We start from the raw sequence: 26,822 nt of genomic DNA, 5'->3' as shown, positions 1-26,822 counted from the left end.
CAACCCTTAAACAAGAAACCGCACCGGTTCGAAATGTCTGGACCCTGAATCTTTAGAGCCTGGTTGGAGATTATATTTCTTCTGTGCAGACTCAACCCAACCAGATGGAGTTCCGTCGAATATGTTTAGGTTAAAACATATGAAAATACATTCAACTCGGGAACACAGTGTCTTTTCGTAACGGTGGAAATACGCTCCTTTTAGCTTCTTTGTCCGTGTTGTCTTTCACATCAGTCGTAAGCAACCTGGAGAGCATAATGACGCAGAAGCGAAGCACCGCCTAAAATTACTCGAATACGCTCGCGCTTCGGAACACTTAAACTACAAGACTTGAAGATTTCTGAGGCGGAATCATGAGAACATGTCTAGATAATTGTGAAGGGCTTAATAGGTATTTTCATGATAATGTGCTTAATACCTATTTCTATAATATGCTTTAAAGATGCTCCTTCTATAGATGATTTCGGATTCAATGAGGCGAGCACTAGAACTATGGCAGATTTGACAGTTGCAGATAAAGATATATTTTCATTGCTCTTAAATATGCACGTAAAAGTAGATAGCGCTTGATAAAACAACAAATTACTTCCTAAAGAGATACGACGAATGGATTTCTTAGTACCTGACTCTCATTTTCTGGAGTTCGATGCAGTATCACGTTTCATCAGTCGGGCGAAGTGCGAGGGTAGTGTCGACAATTAAAAAAGGAAGCACCTATATACAATATTGAAAATATCATCCCATATCTTTAAAGTGTGTAAAATGTTTGATCATATCGTACCTAAGCGCTACAGTGAAATCTCGGTATAACGAACTTCAGGGGGCCGCGGAAAATTGTTCGTTATTCTGAAAGGTCCTTATAGTGAAAACCGCGAAATTAACCATTATTACTTATTTTCCAACGGTGGGTCCTTGAACTCGTTTTTCACAAAGACCCATAAGTCAACATCAGACAAAGCACATTTATTCAAAATAATCAATTAATTTTTTTTATTCATTTTATTCATTTATTCAGCACAAACTTTTCAGCACAAAAGACCTTTTTTTTTGACGCGGCAGCATCGCAGCACGACCAGCTTGCTTAGTGGACGCAATAAACACCGAAAAAAGCCGCTTCTGGCAAGGCTGAGAGCACACGCAGAAGTAAGAAACGAAGATGACAAAGATAAACCCCATGCGTCGCCGGCGACGCAGCCAGTACGGTGCCACCAACCGGTGGACTCTTCCTATACCTCCCATTGGGACTCCAATTGCAGACGGCAGCACCAAATCTCCCATAACGGGCGTTGGGTTTCTCCGAAAGCAATAAGAAATAGGCAAAACAATACCCGCACCGTCGTCATGGCAACCACTTGGTTATGGGGGAGGGTGTGAAAAGTGTGGTCCCTCCTCTCTCTCTCTCTCACCCGCGGCGACAAAAGGATGCAAGTTCGTTCGGAGTTCGGAGCAGCCTCCGAACTCCGAACGAATTTGCATTCTATTGTCGCTGATGTTGAGAGAAGAGGGAACTGCTCCCATTGCCGCCGTCTTGTTCTTCTAAAATACAATGTGATATTTAAAAAAAAAAAAAAAAGTGTGTTTACCTTTTTTGCGAAGGTCCGACGCTTCCGAAACAATTGTACTTGACTTTGCGGCGCTCGATTGAGATCGGCTTGGCAACAATGCATGTTCAGTGGCAGCCAGTTCTTATAAAATCGTCAATCAATGAATGCAAAGTGCGCCCAGCCGCTGCTGTTTCGCGGCTTAAGATGGGCGCACATCGCCAGTCTGAGCACAAGTCCAAACTTCTTTTGCAAGTTCTCTTTTTATTAGGCACGCGCTTTATACAGAGAAAAAACATTCACTGCACGGCACAACGAAGTAACAAAATCTACGCGAAATTACTAAAGTATTCACAGACCTGCAATCACACATTTAACTTTGCGGTAGTTAGCGACAGAGATTCGATCGCCACGGTCTCTCGCAGGCATACCTCGGCAAACCTCACTCATGAGGGCCCTCACTCACCCTCACTCACCCTCATCTTCACAGGTGAGGTGAGGGTGAGTGAGTTTCTGAACCAGGAAAATTCATGAGTGTGAGGGTGAGTGAGGGCCGTGAGGGTGAGTGAGGGCGGTGAGGGCGGTGAGGGCCGTGAGGGCGGTGAGGGCTGTGAGGGCGGTGAGGGCCGTGAGGGCCATGAGGGCGGTGAGGGCGGTAAGGGGTATGAGGGCCATGAGTGCGTGAGGGGCGTGAGGGCGGTGAGTGGCGTGAGGGCCATGAGTGCGTGAGTGGTGTAAGGGCAGTCAGTGCGTGAGGAGTGTGAGGGCCATGAGTGCGTGAGGGCAGTGAGTGGCATGAGAGGCGTGAGGGCCGTGAGGGCGGTGAGTGCATTAGGAGTGTGAGGGCCATGAGTGCGTGAGGGCGGTGAGTGCGTGAGGCCCCCTTCAGATCGAGCATTTTTCTCAGCAATTTCGGTGTCAATGGCGGGTTGTTCTCTAGCTTTCCCTAGATCGACACGAATTGCTGAGATCGGGTCCGGCTCGAAATAAGCAAGCAACTCGGAGCAATTCGAATACGTTTGAACCGGCTGCATCCAATCAGGAACGCAAAATTTTCACGGGATACCTCGTGCCGGTGATGATGACACCGAAAGACTTGGTTCTGTTTTGAAATCGATCGTTTTTTGGAAATAAACTGTTTCAGAAAGGTGCATTAGTATTCTTAACGAGATTTAAATGCATAAAAACACGTTTATAACGCGTAATTGCGTCTAAATAGTGCAAGAAAAATAAAATGTTATGATGACGATGGGAAATTGCAGCAATTGGTTGCTGCGTGTGATCGCGGGCGGTGCGTGTTGCTGGTGTTGCGACGTAAAGTTTCTGGGCGAAATTGCCCCATCTGAAGCTGGCCTGAGTGGCGGGAGGGCCATCAGTGCGTGAGGGGCGTGAGGGATGTGAGGGCCGCAAGGGCAGTGAGGGGCGTAAGGGCGGTGAGTGGCGTGAGGGCGGTGAGTGACGTGAGGGCGGTGAGTAGCGTGAGGGCGGTGAGTGGCGTGAGGGCCGTGAGGGCGGTGAGGACCGTGAGGGCGGTGAGGGCAGTGAGGGCCGTGAGGGCCGTGAGGGCGGTGAGGGCCGTGAGGGCGGTGAGGGCGGTGAGTGGCGTGAGGGCTATGAGTGCATAAGGGCCGTGGGGGCGGTGAGGGCCGTGAGGGCGGTGAGGGCCGTGAGGGCCGTGAGGGCGGTGAGTGGCGTGAGGGCGGTGAGTGGCGTGAGGGCCATGAGTGAGTGAGGGCGTGAGGGCCGTGAGGTTCAGTGAGGGTGAGTGAAGGGCTGAAGGTGAGTGTGTCTGTGAGGGTGAGGGTGAGTGAGGGGATGAAGGTGAGTGTAGCTGTGAGGGTGAGGGTGAGTGAGGGGCTTAGGTGAGTGTGGCTGTGAGGGTGAGGGTGAGTGAGGGCGACATAAATGCCGACCTCTGCTCGCAGGTTCCTTATGCAGCGCCAGCTGCTCCACGCGCGTGCTACCGAGCTGCGGTGCTCTCACAGCGATACCGCCCACACCGCTCATTTTAAGATAAATGCGCTGTCCCTTGTGACCTTCTACAGTCACTCTACTATAATGAAACATGCACCAGCAAGTTTTCGGCAATCCGAAACTGTATAACCAAAAGTATAGCAGCTCGTCTTTACCTTTCATCACTCGATTGGGAACCCAAAGAACTTGGCAGAGCTGTTGCCACTGGAATTAGAGCACCACTGAGTCGAGCAATAGACAGCGTTTCGTTTCCTCCGTGTATGGCAGAAGAAATAGACCGATAGCCAATAGGTCAACGCCATTGCCCGCTGCCGCAAACGAAACCCACCACCACACCGCTGGCACAGGCGCCGTCGAGCAGCCGACGCATCCGACGCATCCGCGAGCGCGTCAGCCGACGGGCAACTGTTCTCAACCGTCAAAATACAAAAAACAACCGGCCAATAAGAGCAAAGTATGAGGGCGAAACTTTAGCTAACCAAAATATTTCTTTCATCTTACCAGGATAATTTTTGAAATCTGTAAGCAGCTACGATAACATGTATCTCAGATTATTAAATAAACTTTCTGGCGTAAACCGGAAGGACTTAATAGAATACCAACGGATAAGAGATGGCGCTCAAATAGCTGACCGGAAGTCGCTCGAAGTTTCCGCCGGTTGGTGCCACCGTAGACTGGCGTGCTTCGTAAAATAGCCATCACCGAAAAAAAAGAAGAAAGAAAGAAAATCGTCAACGCAAAAACATTCCCCCCCCTCCCCCCCCAAAAAAAAAAAGAAAAAGGAAAAAAAAAAAGTTTGTTCCCCCCACTTTCTCAGATTTTCCGCGCACGTGCTCCCTGCCTCCCTCTCGGCCCTAGGGTGCCTCAATGTCCTTCTGTTTAGGGTGATGCCACCCTTTGTAGTACCCGATGCCGACAGCACGCGCTCACGGGTAAAATACAAAGAAATCGACGAAAACAAAATTTCGCCGTAGCACAGTCAGCGCCACGACCGCGTGCAGGGACACGTTCTTTCACGCGCTTCTGAACAAAACATATAAATAAAAGTGTGAGACAAAATGGCAGATGTCTCCACCTATCTCCACCCTAAGCAAAGCGCACATGAAGGCACCCTACTTGGCCCTTGCCGCACCCTTGCTTCTGGGCTCTGCGCCATTTTCGCTAATAAAACCCGTCGTCGTTTCAAAAAAAAGAAAAAAAAAAGAATAGTAGTCCGTCTTTCGTTACCTCTCGCGCTGTCTCGCGTTTTCAACGGAGCAAGTTGCAACTTGCAAGGCGTCCGCTCGCCGTGTCGTCTGCTAACCTGTCGCTCCGGCTGCGGCGTCAGCTGCACTGAAACCTTAGAATTCCCGCACTTCAGAATATGATTTCGTAGTACTGAGCTGTTGTTAACATGATGCGGAGATAAATATAGTGCTCGTTATTCTGAAATGTTCGTTATTCTGAAGCACGTTGTAGGGAAATAATTTTGAATTACAACCATAGGCAGTCAGCACGGGATTTTTCAGAATGACGAAAGTAATCCCTGGAAAAGGGGAACAAGAGGGACAAAGGGCAAACATAAATCTCCGGTCTTCGGTCGCTACCAGTCACCTAGCTGTGTTTGGAGATTTATGTTTTTCCTTTGTCCCTCTTGTTCCCCTTCTCCAGGGATTACTTTCGTCATTCTTGTCCAGCTCGCTTGCACGTTTGCATTTAATTGCAGTATAATTATAACCTTAAATTGCAAGCTTCACCCTTGTTGGTGTTCGACTGGTGGCAGCTGATAAAACCCGTTTGCTCTACTGACGTCTAACGCCTGGTTAGCTCAGTTGGTAGAGCGCTCCACTTGTAATGGAGAGGTCCCGGGTTCGATACCCGGACCAGGCGGATTTTTTCGGTCGCTCAGCAGTCACCTAGCTGTGTTTGGAGATTTATGTTTGTCCTTTGTCCCTCTTGTTCCCCTTCTCCAGGGATTACTTTCGTCATTCTTGTCCAGCTCGCTTGCACGTTTGCATTTAATCGCATTATAATTATAACCTTAAATTGCAAGCTTCACCCTTGTTGGTGTTCAGCTGGTGGCAGCTGATAAAACCCGTTTGCTCTACTGACGTCTAACCCCTCGTTAGCTCAGTTGGTAGAGCGCTCCACTTGTAATGGAGAGGTCCCGGGTTCGATACCCGGACTAGCGGATTTTTTCGGTCGCTCACCAGTCACCTAGCTGTGTTTGGAGATTTATGTTTGTCCTTTGTCCCTCTTGTTCCCCTTCTCCAGGGATTACTTTCGTCATTCTTGTCCAGCTCGCTTGCACGTTTGCATTTAATTGCATTATAATTATAACCTTAAATTGCAAACTTCACCCTTGTTGGTGTTCGACTGGTGGCAGCTGATAAAACCCGTTTGCTCTACTGACGTCTAACCCCTGGCTAGCTCAGTTGGTAGAGCGCTCCACTTGTAATGGAGAGGTCCCGGGTTCGATACCCGGACCAGGCGGATTTTTTCGGTCGCTCGCCATTCACCTAGCTGTGTTTGGAGATTTATGTTTGTCCTTTGTCCCTCGTGTTCCCCTTCTCCAGGGATTACTTTCGTCATTCTTGTCCAGCTCGCTTGCACGTTTGCATTTAATTGCATTATAATAATAAATAAAGAAATTTTTTCAGAAGTTTGTTAATTTGAAAAGTTCGTTAAAGTGGTGTTCACTCTGCCGAGATTTGACCTATACACTTTTTTTAGTCATTTAGCATGCTTAATTCTAATCAGCATGGGTTTTGCCAAAACCTATCGAGAGTCACACATCTAATTTAAACATTTTACGATTTTGCGACTTCTCCGAATGAGCGACTCCAGATTGATTTGGTATGCGCTGATATCCAACGAAAGCGTTTGGTCGACTGCCTCATAATGAATTACTTCAAGAACTGTTTTTCTCTGGCGTAGATCATATAATTATATTGTAGATCCTAGCATACTCATCTTATCGCGCCGTACACAGTGTAGTGATTTACGTTGTCTGTTCGGGTGCATCAGTGGTACACTCTGGTGTCCATCAGGGATTTGTTTATGGCCAGTTATATTATATATATATATATATATGTAAGTAACATTGCTGCTCAAGTCAGTCCTGATGTTACTGTACGGTTATTCAACGACGATCGTCTGATATAATAAGTGACTGAAACAGGTAATGACCAACGTAGGATAATCGTATTTCTCGGGTCTCCGTTGGTTTAAGTAGGAACTTTATCCCCCAATAACCCATAAAACTAAAACTGCTTTTTCTTTCGACTACCCATTCGACGGGTCTCCGTTGGTCGAAGTAGGCAGTTTTAAACACTTGGGCGTTGCGATTTCAACTGACCTAAGTTAAAGCGAGCACATTCGTGAAATTGGCCGTATTGTAATTCAAACAACTATGGCACCTAAGGCGAAATCTTACATGTGCTTCACCTGCAGTGACACTAATGCAGTACAAAACATATATAATAGGTCCACTTTAGAATACGCAGCAATGTTGCATGAAAAAATCAAATTCACAAACTAGGGAATGTTCGAAGGAAGGCTGCAAGGTTTGTTTCATCGAGATATAAGCGACAGCGAAGATTCAGTTGGAAATATAATAACCGAACTTCATCTCCCATCGCTCTCGGCAAGACAAAAATCATTCCGACTTAAAAGGATGTCTCGTCAATAGTACAATGCCGGTTCCTACTATATGTTAAATGCTCGCGACTTAAAAGAACTAAGACATAATCATAAGCATCAGTTTAAAATCACGAAATGTTATATCGACTTATATAGGTATTCATTTTTTCCCAAGATCTATACGTAACTGGAATAACCATGCGCAGAATATCGTGTTGATAAACTGTCCACGGGAATTTGCAAATGCTATTTCAAATATATGTAGTCTAACTTGCTAAATATGTTGTATTATTTTCTTAATCTCGTCACAAAACTCATAATTAGAGTTGACTGCTTGGGTTTCTTTTTTTTTTTTGTACCATTGAAGTAGAAGGTGTCTCAATTTCAGATTTTTGGCTGGTTTTAAGCACTTATTTTAAGTCCTAATAGGTGTTATCGGTTTGGTTGTATTCTGTTTTCTATCGTATATTTTATGTGAACTTGTATTGTGTATATGTGATATGTCCCATACCTGTCGCAGCCCCTGTTTAGAGTAAACAGCATGCATAAATAAAGGCTCCAGGGAGACCTAAGCACTTCTCATCAGTTGTAAACGCAAAAGCAAGAATGACGTTCTTCCGCGCGTTTTCGTGAAGTGGCCGCGCCGCGCTGACATCGGCCATGCAGCCCCTACGGAGTCCTCCTTGAGCGCGATCCAAACCAACGCTTCTTTTTGCGCCTGTAGATCGTGCGGCTGCGGATGTGATGTAGTTTCGTGACGTCGCGCCGCTTCTTCGCTCCTTCCGGGCGCGCACAAGAAAGTTGGATAATTTCAACTTCTTCTCAACGCGCACAAAAACGCGCGGTGACGTAGTAGGACACTCCTGTGTCCCGGCCAATCGGTGGAGGGCAAGCTAGTTCCGGCTCCGCGTTTCTCGCCGTCTGGCTGCCCTCTCCTCTCCCCCTTTTATTCTCTTCCAACATGACAACGCGATCTCTCTCTCTCTTTCTCTCGCCGTTTGGCCGGCGAGTCTGTCGCAGTTGCTTTGCTTGTGCGCTCGTGCCGAAGTTTCGCCCGTCCAAACCAAAGCGCACGGTTCTGACTCAGAAAGCGCGCCCGGAAACAGCAAAAACGCCACGAAATGCGTCACATCCGCAGCCGCACGACCTACAGGCGCAAAAAAAAGCGTTGGTTTGGATCGCGCTTTAGCGTGCTCTGGAAGGCCCCGCAGCCAGACGCTTCCTTTTACCGGCGCGCTGCGGCGCGGGCCTACAGCGCCATGGCGGGGCACTCCTGGACACTGACGCGCGCCGGCCAATGGGAGCCTCCTTTCTTGAAGCTATGACGCGCGCCAGCCAATGGCAGCCTAACCATCAGATACCGGCTTAACTTTGCTTTTTTTGGAGAGGTGAATTTAGCTGCCGTTTTCCGTGGCTTTTCGCACGGCTTCAAAACCGGAAGTCGTCAGATCGCGGCTTCACTTCGATCCATTGTGTTAGGGGAAATTAGTTGCCGCTTTGCATGGCTTCAAGCTGGGAGGCCTCAGATGGCGGCGTCACTTCGCTCAATTGGGAGAGGGGAGTTTAGCTGCCGTTTGGCGCGACTTCAAAGCTGATGGAGTCGGCTCACTCCATGGGACAGCTAAGGCTTTCGCATTAATAAATAAAATCTGATAGGCAAATACCCGTTACCCTTACAAAAATCCGTGATGCTTTTCTGTTGAAAGGCTGCTGAAAAACGTCGTTAGAGGATATAAAATGTCAATAGCTTTTCATCTGACTTTTTCTGCCTTTTCTGTTGACTTTCTTTTGAATATTAACGCTCTTTGTCATAAGAAAGTCAACAGACTTTCTGTAGCCTCCAAGATGCCTCTTGTCTGCAGCTTTTCAAATGAAATGCTACAGTTTTTCAACTGAAAAGCTACGGAAGATCAAAAAGAAAAAAAATTCTTACAGACTAGGTATTTATTCAACAAAGTGGCGGAAACTTTCTGTGGCTTTCCATTCTCCTCCGAATCGGCTGCAGCAAAATAGCCTAAAAAAAATATTTTTTAATATCTTTAGTATGTTACTAAATTAGTAAATGTTAGTAAATTTTGTGGCATTTGAAGGCATGGCTTCAAATGCCAACAACATACATCCCACAACAACACATTAGAAACGAACTGAAACACAAACACCATGAAGCACTGCACACCTGAATCACACTCGCATTGACTCATCCAGAGCCTTATATAGCCTACATAATGAAGGTAATCATTTGGCCGGTGACCACCTCAGCACTTATTAATGTTCCAAGTATGTGATCTTCTCCTCGGGGGTCTGCCAAAGGGAAAACAGAGTTTCGAAGTTAGTGGACGATATCTCTTACTAAAACGCATTGGTATATCTAATAAAAATTCGGCGCAGTCGCTAAACAACATCCACAAAAACGGCTCCTAGAAGAAATATTGTCGCTTCTCTGCATAGCACGACTTCGGACGAAGCGAGTTAAGGCAGTTTCCCCACTTTTAAATTGTTATTTTGATTTTCTTTACTAGTTGACTATTTTATATGGTCATTAAAGTCACTATAGTCACTTACATTTCAGAAAGGCAGGGCATGCCTTTCCAACGCCTGGCCTCCAGCACACGCCCCATGCCTTCCGTCGTGCTTTGACTGCATACGCGCGCTCGAGGTGCAAAAGCGCCGAAGCGTTGTCAAGGGTAGTAAGCTCGCGCTGCAGGTTTGACAACTGAGGCTGCTTCCCGTTCTCACCTTGTCAGAGACTACTTAGAAACTTAGCGACTTTTGGCATCTAGTCGGGGTGTAAAATGTTCAATAAAAAGTCATCAGAAAGTCTGTAGCTTTTCTATTGACCTCGGCTACCGAGAGTAAACTGAAAATTTGCAACACGAAGTAAACTGAGCGTCTGCTGTCATTCTGATGACACTGTGAACAGAAAGTCCAGAAAAATAATCAACATAAGGTTAATATAAAGTCAACAGCTTTGTTTTGACTCAGGCTGAAGAAAATCATCAGAAAAGTTTCAACAGAAAGTCAACAAACTTTCTATTGACCATGTCAACAGAAAGTCAGCAGAAAAAAATTAACATTAAGTTGATAGAAAGTCAACAGCTTTTCTTCTGACTCTGGCTGAAGAAAATCATCAGAAAAGTTTCAACACAAAGTCAAGAAACTTTCTGTTGATCATGTGAACAGAAAGTCAAAGTCACAAGAAAGTAATCAGAGTCAACAAGAAGTCAACACGTTTTCAATAAAAAGTAAAAAATCCTTTTTATAGGGGTAGTCTCCAGCCAAGGGGCTTGCAAATCGCCGTCCGTCGGTATCTGAGAGTTCTAGAATATTTGGGGCAATTATCACGCTTGCAGCAGTTCACATAGTGGGGGGGTCGCTTTAACAAGAAACGATATTATCATTCAGAATCAACAGACACGAACAAACAAGTAAACTTTGATCAGGCTAAATAGTAAAGGCACGAATGTATGCCTACGCCAGGGGGGGGGGGGGGAGGGGGGGGGGCCTCCTACGGAAATGTTTACTCGCGCAATGCTACCTGTGGCGTTTATTGCGACTACTTTTTTCTGCAAAATACGTTGGTTTAGATCAGGGGTCTTTGAACCCCTGCCCGTGGGCCGAATTCGCGGCCCGTGGCTGGAGGCGGTCCTTTTTATAAAGCCCGGCCTGCTTCCCGCTTCCGTACAACCGCACTGCTACCGGCGCAAAATCGCGCGTAAAGGAAGAGCGCCGCAACGTGAACGAAATACCGGTAAAACTACAGGAAACAACCTATCGAAAGGGGTGTCCTCTTGTCATATTCTTAATTGGAAACGGTCATCATTATTTTTATTCCGCTGTTTCATACCTGTGTAACTACGTATGTTAACTTTTTTTTTGCGTTCTCATGAATATTGTGCTTAGATCCCTTTGACGTATTTTTTGTAGATTGTCATCATCAGTTTTGTCATCCTCACTATTTTTTTGCCCCGTGTGAACATGCCAATGTTCCTATTTGCTTCGATTTATGCTTGGAGGGTTTTCTGGATTCCAATTTTTTGTGCCATAATTATTTAAATATTGAATTTTAAAATAAAGTATACTTATTCATACACCTTCTTTTTTTTATTTGAACCCTTGTACATTTGTAAATTGTACTTTTAGTTTTGTACGTATATGCTTATCTAGAATAAGTGATTTCCTATTTCCTTATTTATTATTGCCTATTTATTTACCGGCCCTTTAGAGCGCGACAGATCCCCGATCCGGTCCCTCAGGCAAGGAGTTTAGAGACTCCTGGTTTAGGCCTTCTTATAAACATCTCGTTCGACAGGAAACGACTTTCATTCATCAAAATAAATTAACTTTGCGCGTTACTTTGAGTGAATAATCGCGGCGTCGAAAGATAACTGGCGGTATTTTAAAAAGCCGTCGTGAAACGGTGCATGGTGATAGAGCTTGCGAAATAATGATAGAAGGTCCTGTTTACGGCTGCGTGATGGGTCTTGCAACTCAGCTTTATTTTATAATACAGTGACACTGGAAAATGGAGCGTAGTCAGAACAGATGAAATTGAATTACATTTATATTCAATGATGAAATAAGCGTGCGAAATGAACATGCCAACGCGAACCAAGATAGCTTTAAAAAATGTTTTTTTCTGATAACGTTATCAAATCACGATGTTTGACACGAAACGCCTTTGAGACATATGTTAATGAAACCACCAAATGGTGGCCGTCCGCTATAAACGAAGAGCGTCTGCGAAATTAAATCGAACTAAGAATGAAATTGCGACCCTATGCTATTTCTCGTGCGTGGCAAGAGACAATTCCGCTTCCTCTGCAAATATCGAGTTGTTCTACTGCCGTACACAAGTTGATATTAACCGGTGGCTAAAGGAGCGCTCGCCGCAAGTAAATCTGAGGCCGCCGTTACAAAATTTGTTTATGAATTTCATTTGAAAGTCTATGGAGTCTACTCATCGTATCGTTTTGAGTCTCATAGAAATGCAAATGAGTTTTTTAACGAATCCGTAAGGAGTTTACGAAAACTATTGACCACCGCGTTCCAATTGAAGTTTCGACGTGCTACCGCATAATGGTTCTAATGTATTTCATATGAATATAAGTTGAAAGTCTATTGACACCGTTTCGAGTCTGTGCTGAAAAACAATTGATTTTTTTGTAACGAGTCCCTAAGGAGTTTACGAAAACTATGGGCCACCGTGTTTCAATTAATGTTTTGCCGTGCCACCTCATAAGAAATTCTAATAGATTTCATTTGAAAGTCTAGATACACTGCTTTGAGTCTCTGTTGAAAATCAAATGTTGTTTTCTACCGCGTTGCACTTAAGGTTTTAACGGGCCATTTCATTAGGTATATTCCGACGAGTCGGAGTATACCTAGTGGGATGGCCCATCAAAACCTGAATTTGCAACGCAGTAGAAAAAAACTTTTGATTTTCAACAGACTCAAAGCAGTGTATCTAGACTTTCCAATGAAATGTATTAGAAATTATACTCCTAGCACGGGTTTCTAGATAGAGGGCTCTAAGAGGGAAGACGGCAAGAGGTTGCACGACATGTGGTCCAGATGTAACCGTTGTTTTAATGGAAGGGGAAAGTGAGTACGAGTGTCAGTTATATGTATGCCTATATACGCATGCAGGGTTAAGAAAAGGCCTGCATAAAACCGTGGCAAGGAGCAATAACTGGTTTATTAAAAATGCGGAATTTGAGTATAGGTACACTGCCTTCGTGTCCATGGGGGACCTTGCACTGCCTTCGTGTCCATGAGAGACCTTGTACTGGTAACCTATAAAGAAGACAGATGCACAGTTACACGTTGATCTGCTTATCTAAACTTCAATGACCGAGAAAGGTATCATGTTCGCAGCGCAGCACTACCTCAGCGCTGAATCAGTATTACAAGCCGGGACATCAGTCCTTTAGGAAAGGAGGACAGTCAGAACACACAATACAAGCCATGGAAGTAGCAGTGACTCGTTGCCTTAACAGGGCTGAATTAGTGCTGCACTGTATATGTGAACCAGCCTTAAATGCGGAGAGTCACATTTAAAATTCCTACATTTTTGCTCACCCAGGCACTTAATTTTACACACTACCTTGATAGTTTAATGAGTGGCACTAATACCATTGTCAGGGGCACCATAATGCAAAAGTATATTTTGCCCCCGAGTCTGCGAGAATCAATCGCTCACTGTTTTTGCCGCCGCATTGAACTCTTTTATATCGGCTTTTGAAAAGGTCTACCAAAGATAAGCGAGCAGATATTGTCGCTTATGAAGTTTACCAAATTTGAACATGGAGAAGCTAAGACTTATAAGCATCTCCCAGAATTAATATGGCAATCGGGCCAATTGATCCATGATCGTAGACAAGCGCCGCAAAAAACACGTGGACAATAAGTGGTGGTAAACACTGGCGCCAGTGTTTTATGTCCACTTTTTGTCCCTGTGTATTTTTATTTACTTTTGTTGTGTTTGTTTACTATCTTGAAGAAGTATTTTTAATCACAACGGACAGGAAGGAAACAGCAATAGGGTTCTATGCGGATCATAAAGCCATGCTCCAAATGGGTGAGTGTCAACAGCAGCTTTCACAACATTGGCGGATCCAAGAGGAGGGGGAAAGGGGGGGGGGGGGGGGATGCGGCCACCCCCCCTCAAACAAAGTCGACCCCCCTCCCTCCCCCTTTCTCGGTGGGCAATTTGACATGAGTGGACCCCCCTTGCAGAAGAAAGAATGGGAGAATAGCATTAAAAATTTTCCGCCAACCCCAAAACGGAGGTCTGGATCCGCCCCTGTTTCACAATCGATGCAATACACTAAGTTTAAATTTTTGGGAGAATCGAGACATCAGAGGCCGAATTCAAAAAGAAAACTTACGATAAAAAATTGCGCATGACAAAACCCGAGAAGAAATCCGTATTAACAAAACAAAATTGTCGCAACTTTTGTGTGACCTACAACGGAATATTACGACAGTATCCAAAGTGTCTTACAAACTTATTAGGAAAAACATGGCCGCACATCACTTGACTATTTCGCCGCGACCAGCAATGAATATAGAAGCCTCTCATTTTTAAGCTCGTCATGCACAGATTTTAAGGCGTCATCAAGTTTTTTGTAAAGATAGTGTTAATTCCACTTCTGGGGGCGTGGCAGTGATTGTGCAGAGCGGGGTTGCCTGCTTCGTGGTCCCACTGTGCACCCCACTGGAAGCCGTAGCGGTACGTGATCTTTTAGACCGTCTTATAACAGCTGTTTCTATTTATTTGCCTCCAAATGTTACCGTGCATCTCCGTGACCTACAAGGACTTGTGGGACAACTCCCTCAACCCTTTTTAATTTTAGGTGATTTTAATGCCCATCATCCCATGTGGGGCAGTGCTCGTCTCGATTCTCGTCGCAGAGTAATTGAACGGTTCTTACTATCATTTCAATTATGTCTTTTTAATAGTAGAGAGCCTACATTGTTTAGTTCGGCTCACAATTCATCTACATCTATTGATTTATCTGTTGCATTTCCTTCATTATTGCCTTGTTTTTCTTGGCAGGTTCTTAATAACCCTTTTGGGAGCGACCACTTTCCTGTTGTTTTAGAGAGAGACATTCTTCTTTTCACTCTTTTAAAACGAATGCCTCGGTGGAAGTTGGACAAGGCCGATCGGTCTCTTTTTAAATTAAACTCCACTTTGGATACATCCCTGTTTTTATCCATGACTGCGGATGAGGCCACATTGTATGTGACAGAGCAGATAATAAACGCCGCTCAGCAGTCCATTCCCCAAACTACCGGTACTCTGCCTCGCAAGTGCAAACCTTGGTGGAATAAGGAGTGCGCCTTTACGCGCAAGGAGAAAAATAAAGCATGGGGCAAGTTCAGGCAGTATCCCACGTCAAGAAACCTGGTAGAGTTCAAAAAACGAAAAGCCAAAGCCCGGTAAACCCGTAAGCGATCGAAGCGGAAAGCCTGGATGAAACATGTGTCATCTCTGAGCAGCTTTGTAACTGCTAAGGAGGTCTGGGATAGATTCAAGAAAATCAAAAGGGTCTATAGGGGTTTTACGATTCCCGTTTTCAGCCCTCCATCTGCTTCACTGAAAGATACGGCTAGCGTCCTTGGGGAGTACTTTTATTCCGTGTCCAGCTCCTCTAGTTATTTTGACTCTTTCAAGTTGCTGAAATGACGCGCAGAGCAACATAACATAGTTACAACGGGCCCAAATACCGTACCTTATAATTAGCCTTTCACACAATGTGAGCTAAAGAGTGCCCTTCATATAAAAAATATCTCTGCTCCTGGACCCGATGGACTGCATTACGAAATGCTGCGTAATCTCTCTACAGAGTCTCTTGAATCCCTTCTTAATTTCTTCAAATCCTTGTGGGAAAGGGCTTGTTTTCCAGCGGCTTGGAAGCGGGCAAACATTATCCCTCTCCTGAAGCCAGGTAAGGATCCATCTCTGCCCTCTAGTAACCGTACGATCGCTTTAATCAGCTGTCTAGGGAAAACTTATGAAAGACTGATAAACATGCGGCTAGTGTACGTTCTAGAAAGGGAAAGCATTTTGGATAACAATCAGTGCGGTTTCCGCAGAGGGCGATCGCCTTTGGATCATTTGGTGCGCTTGGAGACGGTCAAACGTGAGGCATTCGTGAATAGGCAGAACTGTACGTGTGTCAGTCTTTTTTGATTTAGAAAAAGCCTACGATACGGCATGGAGGTGTGGCATCCTCCAAGACTTTTATGGCTATGGAGTTCGCGGTCGTACGCTGCAGTGCAGAAAATATTTCTTAACAGGGAGGACGTTTCAGGTTCGACTTGGGACCGTATACTGTCGGATCCGTTCGTTCAGGAAAACGGCGTTCCCCAGGGAGGTATTCTGAGCGTTACACTTGTTATAATCAAAATGAATTCTCTCGCCCAGGTTTTGCCGCCGTCCATTGCATACTCGCTTTATGTTGACGGTATCCAAATTTCAGCATCGTCATGCAATCTTTCGAGCTGTGAGCGCCAGCTACATCTTGCCATAAATAAGCTTGCCAAGTAGGCAGATGAGAATGGTGTTAAGTTCTCACCCGAGAAAAGTGTCTGTGTCCCATTTTCACTACGCTGTCACCAGAACCATCCCTGAAACTGCAAGGAACCCGCATCCCTGTCAGAAAAGAGCACAAGTTCTTAGGCGTTACCTTTGACAAAAAGCTCAATTTTACTTCTCACCTGAACTCACTCAAAGAAAAATGTCTCATAACTAGAAATATTCTGAAAGTCTTAGCCCATAAAAACTGGGGACATGACAGAAAATGCCACCTACGTCTGTACAATGCTCTGATTCGATCCCGTCTCGATTATCGGGCTCTCCAGTTTATGGCTCATCACGACCCTCTGCGCTCAAGATGTTGGATCCAGTCCATCACCATGGTCTGCGACTCGCAACAGGTGCTTTTCGGACGTCCCCTGTGCTCAGCCTGTGTGCTGAATCAAGTGAGATGACACTCGAGAAAAGACGCCAACATCTAACCTTAACATACTACTACAATTTACTTACTTGCGAACCGTAATTATCCAACCTACAACTCCCTCCAAAAATCTAGATATTGCCGCCTCTTCGAGAATAAGCCAAGCATCGTAAGGCCCTTGAGTTTCCGAGTACAGCAATTTCGTTCCTCACTTGATCTTTGTTTGGACAAAGTTAATCTTATGCAGACTGTAGAGTGTGTTGCCCCCTGGGACATAGTGCCATTTGCTTGGGACTGGGCACTCACAAGGTTTAATAAACATAGCGTCTCTGCCCTTATCATCCAACAGGAATTTTCTGAGCTTGAGAAGAAGTATGAAGGCTACACAGATGTTTACACTGATGGTGCTAAGACGGCGTCATTTGTTGGCAGCGCCGTACATTCTGATTGTTTTATTAAAGTGAAACGTCTAAATACTTTCTCCAGCATTTTTACAGCTGTAGTTTACGCATTATCTATGGCCATAGATTATATCCTCCGGGCTGAAATAAAGCAGGCTGTCCAATTCGTTGACTCTCAGGGTGCTGTTACCGCAATATGCTCCTTGAGAGTTACTAAAAATATGCTGGTGCAGCAACTACGAAATAAGCTCAATAAAGCTGTACATGGAGACTAAATATAAAATTTTGTTGGGTGCCCAGTCATATGGGAATAAAAGGTAACGAGGAAGCAGACAGACTCGCCATATCCTCAGGTAATCTTCTCCCGTCCCGAGCCTATTTGCCACACCAAGACATTAAACCTCTAACAAATCATCCCGTCTTCGTTTATGGCAGTCTGAATGGAACATGGAGTGCAACAATAAACTTCATATTACAAAGCCGGTTCTCGGGCTCTGGGAGAACTCTTCTCACAGAAACCGATTCCATGACGTATTGTTGTGTCGATTTCGAATCGGTCATTCTTACATATCGCACAAATATCTTCTTAGTGGGGAGGACCCACCGGTGTGTGAGCATTGTGGGGATACACTTACCACCATGCATATCTTGTGGCTTTGTCCAGCTTTGGACAATGAACGTCGTACCCACTTTCCTGAAATGTTTCATTTCCAAATTCCATTCCATCCTGATCTTTTACTGGGAGAATATCCCTTCATCCCATTTGACCGTCTGTTGACTTATATTACTACCGCAGGTATTATTAATCATATCTAATTCCGCATAGCTAATTATTATTTTGTAGCAGAGTAACAATAACAGCTTGTTTTCTTTTTAACTTTCTTTGGCGCAGTATGGCCTCCGTTGCTGTTGCGCCATAAACCCCCCAAACAACAACAACAACACACTGTCCGTACTTTATATCATTTTGATGCGACACGCTTGGTATTCTCGGTGCAGATGACAAGGTTTGGCGAAATTCTCGGGAGTCAATACGTCACAGGTTTCGCGCGTCAAACTCCACGCGTGAACAGGCCGAATTGGCGAAATCTCGATTTCGCCAAACTGTGGCGCGTTAAAAAGATGCATCGTGTGAACAAGCCTTTCGGAGTAAAAGAGGGTGAATACAGTTATTATTTTAAGCACAGGAACTAAATCTGTATATCAGAACTAGCACCGACGCGCTAATTGTTTCGGGTGCAATGCAGTAGACAGTAGATTTTTTTTTATAACACTCATTTCAATGTGTAATGAGTAAACTCAAAATAATTGCTATTGATTGGGTAGCGATAAACCTCACTTGAATTTGTAATGAGTAAACTCAAAAGAAATGATATTGATTGGGTAACGATAAACCTCACTTGAACTTGTAATGAGTAAATTAAAAAGAGTAGATATGAAGTGGGTAATGATAAAACTCATTTAACGATGAGTTTCTTATGAGGTTCATTTGCCTCTATAAAACAAATTAGAAGCTGAATTGAAACTCATTGTTCATTTTTGTAAGGGCGTAAGGACTCCCTCTCGCTATCCGCGCATTAGTGAGACTTTCTCCCCTAAATACTTCCCGATCATACTCCGCCGTTTTTCGTTCAAGTATTCCATCATAGCAGAGGAGAATTCGAACCAAGAATGACCGAGTAAAAACACCACACACACAAAAATACGAGTAAAAACACAAAAAAAGGTGAAAGCCGTTTATAACTCCCTGTAATGCCGAATTAGAGCGCAGTTCTCGAGGAGGAGGAGGGAAAGGTACTGAGGGGGGGGGGGGGGGTCACTTGACCTCGAAGAGGGGGGGGGGGGGGGGTCACGTGACCTCGGCGAGGAGGGAATCACGTGACCTCGGGGGGGAGGTCACCGAAAGTACCCGGTCCTCCCGAGGTCCTACCGAGGTCCTTGGGGGGTGGGGTTGGGGGGTTTGGGGGGCTCGCGGTTACGCCGACGGCGACGCCGACGCCGCTCAAGCCGGAAACGGGCGCCTAAGAGCTGCGCTCTAAAACACACTCACTCGAAGATGGAAGAAGACAGATAGCGTCTTAATTAGAAGACGTCCCCCCAAACAGGCCAGTACGTACAGTGTGCTCGACTGTTAAATATAACGCGGGAGCGATGGTTGAAACTGATATCAGAGCTGTCTAGCGATTAAATCAATGACGCGGCAGAGAATATTGCGGCTCGGCTTGCATTTGTCGCCACTTCCCGATTTAATTATTGCATGACTCCCTCGTTTCTTTCTTTTTCATCCACGCTTTAAATATTTACTTGTTTGTTCTGCTGTTTTTGCCACTCTGTTTAGTTCAACGAGGTAGAGGGGCTTAGTGCGATAAACCGGGGTTCCGGTCAGCACTCGAAAGTGACCCCCATAAGGCCGCTGCCATCGTACGCAAATTTGACCACTCGTCACGTGACCAAACCAAATACGTGACGTCACTGGAAAGGTGGCAGCGCCCAGGCAGTGGCTGGTCCCAGCTGGGCCGGTGCTTGTCGGATTCTTTGTTCATTGTTGTTTGTGTCGGCAAGTTGATTTCAGACGCGGAAGCCTTCATATGAGGCCGGTCGAAAGCGACTTCAATGGCGTGAGTCGTGCTTGGCAGTGTGCAATCGTGGTGTCGCCTCGTTCAAATAACGGAAGGCTCACTTTGGTTTTGCGGTGTACCGGAGAGCTGCCTTGAAGCTTGTAGTTCCCGCGCTGTGCTAAAGGATGCTGTGCTGCTTCCCTAATTGTTCTGGCATAGACGCGCACTTTCACGGAGCACAGCTGTTGCAGTTGGTATTGATTCTGCTGGTCTGTCGCATGCTTCGTCAGCACAAAAGTTTGATCAGCACTCGTTACGCGAGTTTCAAGCTGTATGAACAGGGGCCAGTCGGACTTCGCAAGACGCTAATTTCTCCTATGTGAACCTGCCGTTTTTGCCTAGTGTCGTGTGCACTTAACGTCTAATGAGCCGGTGCCGCTGTCACTGGATTGGGTTTCATCGTCCAGAAGCATTTCTCCGCCTCCACCTACTTGACACTGAGAACTTCTTCACGGTTCGTGTGTGCACATGCTCGGTGATTGAATAATTCCTTTGAGCTGTCTTCGGTCGTGACAGTGCACTGACACAACCGTTGATGCGCGTCGTAAATAGTATATGTAGCTTTGGGACTAATAATAAAAACTGTTTTGGAATCCTACGTGTCTTTCTGAATTTGCTTATATCTTCCCCAAAACACGAGCATTCGTGAGTGTACTACAAAAATTAAGATGTGAGCTGCACGCGGTATTAAGTCTGCATACATTTTTGTAGCGCAACACGCGAAAGGAGTGCAGCTGCCGTCGTACTCCCCGTCAATTACAGCCTTCGTTCGCAGCTGGAGGCGACAAGAAAGCACTCTCTCGCCGATGGCGAACGCATTCGTTTTAAAGGCTGAACCACATGTAATCGATTTAGCAAGCGACGAGACGAGCGACGGAGACAGCGACGAGTGGCGGCGATCTCTCGCGGTCACCCGTCGCGTCGCTCGTTTTTTTTTAACTTCTAGGAAACGTCGCTCATCGCCTTGGCCGCATGTTCCCGTCGCTTTCACGCGGTTTGCCTCGTCGCGCAACTGGCCTAGCGACTGCGAAGAACTGACGTGCTGATACACGACGACAAGTTTGCGCACTCAAACGGTCAGTATATAAGGCTTAAGGGCATTCAAGGAAGTTAACGGGGAGGAAGTGGCTCATTCTACTTCCGGCGGCGAAAGCGAAAGGCAGCAGATTCATGAGCTCCCAAGGAGTAGAGAAAGCGGCCCACGCCGGCCGCGGTGTTACTGATTTGCTCGGCCCGACTGATTATAGGTTTTTGCTTCCTCAGCTTCCAACAGGGGATGGCATGAAGAAAGCAGTTGTCCTTCACTGCGACATTGCTGCAAGGCCGTACCGGATTGAGGATTTGCGGCAGCCGCTCGCCGAGCTTGGGGTCTTCAGGGAAGTGGCCGGCATAGGGGCGTACTAGATGTCGCACGTCTGGCTGCTTAACCTGAAGACCGACGCGGCTAAGCTCAAGTTGGTGGAAGCAGGGCGGCTCGCGGTGAACGGACGCATCAGCCTCGTCATCGACCCCGCCAGGCAAGACTTGCGCATTAAGTTGCACTGGGTGTCGTTCGACGTGTCGAACGACATGATCCGCAAGGCCTTCTCGGAGTATGGCGAGGTGAAGGACGTCCCATACGACCGCTTGAAGGTGCCAGGCTTCGAGGGGGCCGAGTCCACGACCCGGATAGTGAGGCTGGTGCTCCGGGAGTGCGTCACTCTTGACCGCCTCCCTCACCAGTTGAGATTCGGCAGGGGCTTGGTGCTGGTCGTCGTGCCTGGGAGAGCCCCAATATGCCTCCGGTGCCGCAGGAGGGGGCACATCCGTCGCGACTGCCGGGCCCCAGGTGCCCCGAGTTCCGCGCTTTCGGCCACGAGCGGGAGGACTGTGTCCGCTCCTACGCCCGAGCCGCGGGAGGAGGGGTCAACGACGAATATGCCGACGACGGGATGAATGACGAAGAAGCGGTGAAGGCAGCGGCACCATCGGCAGCCCCGACACCTGGCGTGACGGAGGGCGCACCGGGCACCGTCCCCGCGGAAGATATTGCCTCGCCGCGGAAGCCGCCGGCTACCGCAGCTCCTGCCACACCACCGGCAGTCGAGCGCCAGTCGGAGGCCTCACAAGAGAGCGACGTGGTTGGCGCTGCCCTGGTTCCTGCCGAGGTCTCCCCCGAGCCAGAAATGAACGCGGAAGAGGGGTCAGCGAAGCGCCGGTTCGAAGACGTCACGGACATGACCGGTGAACAACTGCGACTACGCCAACTGGAGCGCAAATGGAAGGTGGTCGCCGGCTGGAAGGGCGTGGATGGCAAGCAGAGGTCTGCGGCATCAAAGGAACGCGACATCTGTCGCGGTGACCTGACATGCCATTGGACTGCTCCGTGCGACACCGACCGGTGTTGGTAAGCGCCGTTTTCGTTTGGTCTGGTCCTCGCTAACCCATGGTCTCCTTAGAACGTCCTGTTCGATTTGCCACCCTCAACGTTCGAGGGCTCTCGGACCGCAGGAGGCAGAGGCAACTTGATCGCCTAGCCGTCGAACAGGACCTCGACATCATTACGGTGCAGGAGACCAAGGTCGAGAGTGAGGACCAGACCGAAGTTATGGTGCGGCCCTTTACGGCGCGTTACAGCGAGTGCGTTAGTCACGGGGTTGGGGCGTCGGCGGGGTGTTTGCTGCTATTTCGCCAAAGTTTAGGTGACCCTTTGACGAGGTAATGACGTGTACTTCGGGGCGGTTCGTTGTGTGCGACTTTTCTTTTTCGTCTTATGGCTGGAGAGTCATTTGTGTTTATGCTCCAAATAGCGCTGAAGAGCAGCGGGTGTTTTTCGATTTTTTACACCAGTACTGTAATAGTGAACGCCTTGTCATTTTTCTCGGTGATTTTAATTGTGTCTGCTCCTCGGGTGATAAGTCGAGTTCGACGCCCTATGGCGATTTGAGCACCGAGAGCCTTTGTAATTTATTTAACGAGTCCGGCCTAGATGACGTTGGAGAATGTCTGAAGCACGGCCGTCACGTCCAGTACACCCATTTTCAAGCGTCCAGTCACGCCCGTTTAAATGGGGCGTACGTCTCGTTAGATTTGATTCCTTTATGTTCTGAATATCGCGTGTATCCTGTTTCTTTTAGTGATCATTGTTTAGTTGGTTTTTCTATGGGTAATAAGAGTGAAAATAAAAGAGTCTTTTGCTGGGACCTGTGGAAAATTAACGCGAAACTTTTGGATAACGATGTTTTTACTGCCCAAGTGCAGGCCGTAATAGAAAACATAGTGAACGGGGAACAATTAGAGTATGGCGCGCGATGGGAACTTGCTAAGCGCGAAATAAAAATGATAGCGTTAGAGCGGGCAAGTTCAATAAAACGCGATGAAAGAAAGAATGAGCTGTTTTTGCGAAATAATTTGCAGACGCTTCTTAAGGAAGAGTGTAGAATGCCTGGGGCATTCAAGGACGACATTTCGTCTTTGAAAGATAAACTGGAGGTCTTACATAGAGAACGATATCGCGGGGCGATTGTGAGAGCGAGGGCAGAAAAATGGGCAACGGGCGAAGCGCCAACTACACGCGCACTGAGCCTCGAGAAAAGCTTCGCTCGGCGTAACGGTATAACGGAGATAGAGAGGGATGGAACAGTGACCAGTGATAAAGAAGAAATTGAGTCTGCGTTTTTCGAGTACTACAATAGATTGTTTGCATACAGTCCCGTCAATATAGAGCTCTTTAAAAAGGAATTTTTGAGCTTTATGCCGCGCATAGATGATGCAGCGAAAGAGCTGTTAGAATCCGTCATAACTTTAGAAGAAGTGATTGTAGCAATAGACACACTAAACCCGGGAAAGTCCCCAGGCCCGGACGGCCTAAGCGCCGCTTTTTATAAGACTCTGAAACGAGAACTCGCTCCATTGTTAGCCCACGTGTTTCAGGAAGTTTATGTTTTGAAGATTTTACCGCATTCCTTTACATTGTCCCATACGGTGTCAATCCACAAAGTAGTTCAATTCATGGTTTCAAGCTTTACGCAGCCGAGGTTACACTTTTAGCATATGCGGACGACATTGCAGTGCTTTGTTCTACCCGTGGGAGTATTGTCGAAGTCGTCAAAACGCTTAAACGTTTTTGTGAGGTTAGCGGCAGCTCGGTTAACTGGGAAAAGTGCCTGGGATTCTGGCACGGTGAGTGGAGTACTACTCCGAGTTTTTTTTCGAACATGCAGTGGGGTTACCACACCAACAGAATATTTAGGAGTCCCACTAGAAAACTACCGGGACAGTGAGCCGTATTGGCGAGAGCAGACGGCAGAGCTTCGCGAAAAAGTAGAGAATAGAAGGGGGAACGATTAGTCTATTTTTGCGAGTGCCACAGTTTTCAATTTATTTTTTGTTAGCAAACCGTGTTGTGTGGTGCCAGTTTTGCATTGTTCGCGGGCAAACGTGCAGAAACTGCATCGTGTGTTCGCGGTGTTCATTTGGGGCTCCACTTGGGAGCGGTCCAGCAGGACGAATCTTTTTCGGTGCGTGTGCAATGGGGGGGCTTAGTTTGTCGCATTTGTTTTTGCGCCGAATTGTAAATCGTTTTATTTATTGGAGGGACGTTCGGGACCATTTTCTGCGCACTGTTTGTCAAGCGAGACTTGCACGCAGGTTGCCTGAGTTGATGGTCTCCACGGCTGCGTTGCCAGGTGGCATTCATGGCCACCTTAACGAAGTGGTTGAGTCGTGTAGATTTTTGTTGGTGCGTTTTTCATCTGAGTATTTGAGCGAAGTATCTCGAAAACGATTGCATAAGGATGTCAGGGATCTTGTGTTTCCTGTAGCTTTATACAGATCCTTATACCGTGCAGGCCCAGGGCAAAACGTTTTAGCTCGTGTTAAGAAGATGGCATTGCCCGCAGGCATCAAGCCTTTTTTCTTTAAATTACATACGGGAACCTTGCCCGTCATGTCATGGTTGGACGAGAGGGGGCTTTTCGTACCGTGGGGGGTTCATTGTTTTTTATGCAAGAAGCCGGAGACGATCGAACACGTGTTCCTTGAGTGCTCGGAAGGGGTCTTCTTCTGGGACGTGCTCCAACGAAACTTAAAGAAGCACCTCCCTCTAGACGCGCACGGAATACGTTTTCTTCCGATTAAAAACGAGGAGGGCTTTCCGTTTGACTTGGTTTAGCTGCTGGGGCTGCACGGTATTTGAAAGTCCCGAATGGCTGTGCGTCATGCCGAAAGTGATCCGCTGGAGGCGCGGGAATATTTCCGAGAAAGTGTTTCTTTGTATGTGGAAGTACAAAAAGCAAAGAAGTGTGTGCCCGAGTGGCTCCCGCGGATTGAAGCGCTGCTGACTGTGAAACCTTTTTAATTCATATCACACCAACCCTCGTAGACTCTGCTCGTAGTGCTGTCGTTTACGTATGATTTACGTCTTTGTTACTGTGTTTTTTGAAGTGCACGTCCGGCAATAAAGAAAAAAAAAAAAAAAAAAGGAAGTGAGTAAGTGGGCTAACAAGTCCCAGCTCGAAAGCTTTCGCTGGGAACTTCCTGAGTTCGATCCCCACTGCCCCCGCCCGTAAGTTAGCGATTTGAGTGATTAAGTAACCGTGTGTTTGTGTTGAATGCATTGTGTCCATTGTGTGCTAAAAATGTGGACGTGCATGTCTATATGTAAATACTTGGAAATGTGAAAGAATTGAAATTAACTACAAATAATCGGCTTCCTTTTTTGTGTACGTTAATTGAACGGTGAGTAGCGCCACCTGGATTACTGATTTCCAATTTCATTTTTGTTTGCGCCTGCCACTTGGTGGTAAGTGGTATAATCCCGCACTGCTTTTCTCACCGGAAATCACGTGACTAGTTACGTTTCCGGTCTTCCGTTGGGAGGTAGAGATAGTTACAAGCTAGAGGAAGTAAAATACATGGATTCTACTTTGAGGCGAGTAACAGTTACTATCTTCTTGACCTAGTAACCGTTACTAACTTGACCGTTACTACCTAAGGTTACTAGCTACCTAGTAAAAAATGTGACAAGCGGTTGCTAGCTCTTGCCTAGAAAATACGACTAGCTTTTTTTTTAAGAGTGTACGTCTCCGTCCGCCATCTTTGCGACGACGGCTGTGGCTGGCTGTGGCCGGGAAGCTAGGGAAGCCGCAGCAGCGGAAACGGAAGCCACTGGGCGGAAGCTTTACGTTTCGCTTTTCGCCGACGCCGGCTTCTGTTGCGGGGTGGTGGGTTTGCGGCTGGTTTTGACGACGAGAAGAGCCGCGAAAAGACGCCGAGTTGGCCGACTACGAGTCACGGCCCACGGTACGAGCAACGGCCGTTTGCCGGTGTCGACCGGTGATGCGGTATCCTCGGTTTGGTATCACGATCGGTTTGGTGCCGTGCACGTTGGCTTTGCTATGCAGTACGGCTGGTGCGGCTGTCGAATACTTGCGGTGCTCATTATTCGAGACAGCCGCCCGAAGTCGTCGCCGTGAAGAGTTGACCGAGGAATTTGTGTGAGCTCAACGGCGGTCTATGTTACGTTTCGACATTTTTTTATTTATTTAGAGGATACTACAAGCCATTGAAGGCCCAAGTAGGTGTGGGATACAACATATACATTCACACATACAACGAAAGTAAGTAACACGACATTAAAAGGTTTACAACTAACTAGCGAATATACAGGATATATTATTTAAAAAAAGGGGAGGTGGGGGGGGGGGGAGCAAGCATCAAGCAGTATGTAATTCCATCATGCACTAATACAAAATGACCTATCCAGATGTAGTATGAAGGTTTATAAAATCCTAATGTTCATGCGAAAAAGATGAAGGTGCAGCAATGTACAAAGCAAAACATGCTAGTTATCAAGACGCTCGAGACCTTCTACAAAGTTGGTGTTGATAAATAGTTCGAGAGGTAAACCGTTCCAGTCGCTAATAGTGCGAGGGAAAAAGCTAAACTTAAACATATTTTACGCGCAAGAATGGGTGTTAGTGAAAACTTATGTCTGTGCCGCGTAGCTCTTGACGCTAAAGGGGAAATTTATTGCAATGGGTCTATGCGAGTATGTCCTTGCTGAAGATGAAACAAGAATTTCAACCGCGCTAGTTTCCTTCTGTATTCCGTTAGCCTGCATAAGTTGAGATGGTGAATCCAGCCTTCTAGACTTTCCGTAAATAAACCGAACCGCTCGACGTTGCACCATCTCCAACTTCCGGATATCTTTCTGAGTGAATG

The 26,822-nt window shown here is 46.5% G+C and overlaps 1 protein-coding gene and 1 non-coding gene across 2 annotated transcripts in view; both read left to right on the top strand.

The window, feature by feature from the left end:
* Positions 1-26,822, top strand: part of LOC121837343 — a 70,236-nt gene that overhangs the window by 34,883 nt on the left and 8,531 nt on the right. The gene's annotated exons all lie outside the window — the stretch shown is intronic.
* Trnat-ugu lies at positions 5,312-5,384 on the top strand. The gene has a single exon. It is a non-coding gene; the product is annotated as a tRNA-Thr (tRNA).

Source organism: Ixodes scapularis, unplaced genomic scaffold (assembly GCF_016920785.2).
Source record: "Ixodes scapularis isolate PalLabHiFi unplaced genomic scaffold, ASM1692078v2 PGA_scaffold3__209_contigs__length_174095766, whole genome shotgun sequence".
In the NCBI taxonomy this organism is placed as follows: Eukaryota; Metazoa; Arthropoda; class Arachnida; order Ixodida; family Ixodidae; genus Ixodes; species Ixodes scapularis.
Note: the sequence above shows the minus strand (reverse complement) of the source record. Positions and strands in the feature narration are given on the sequence as shown.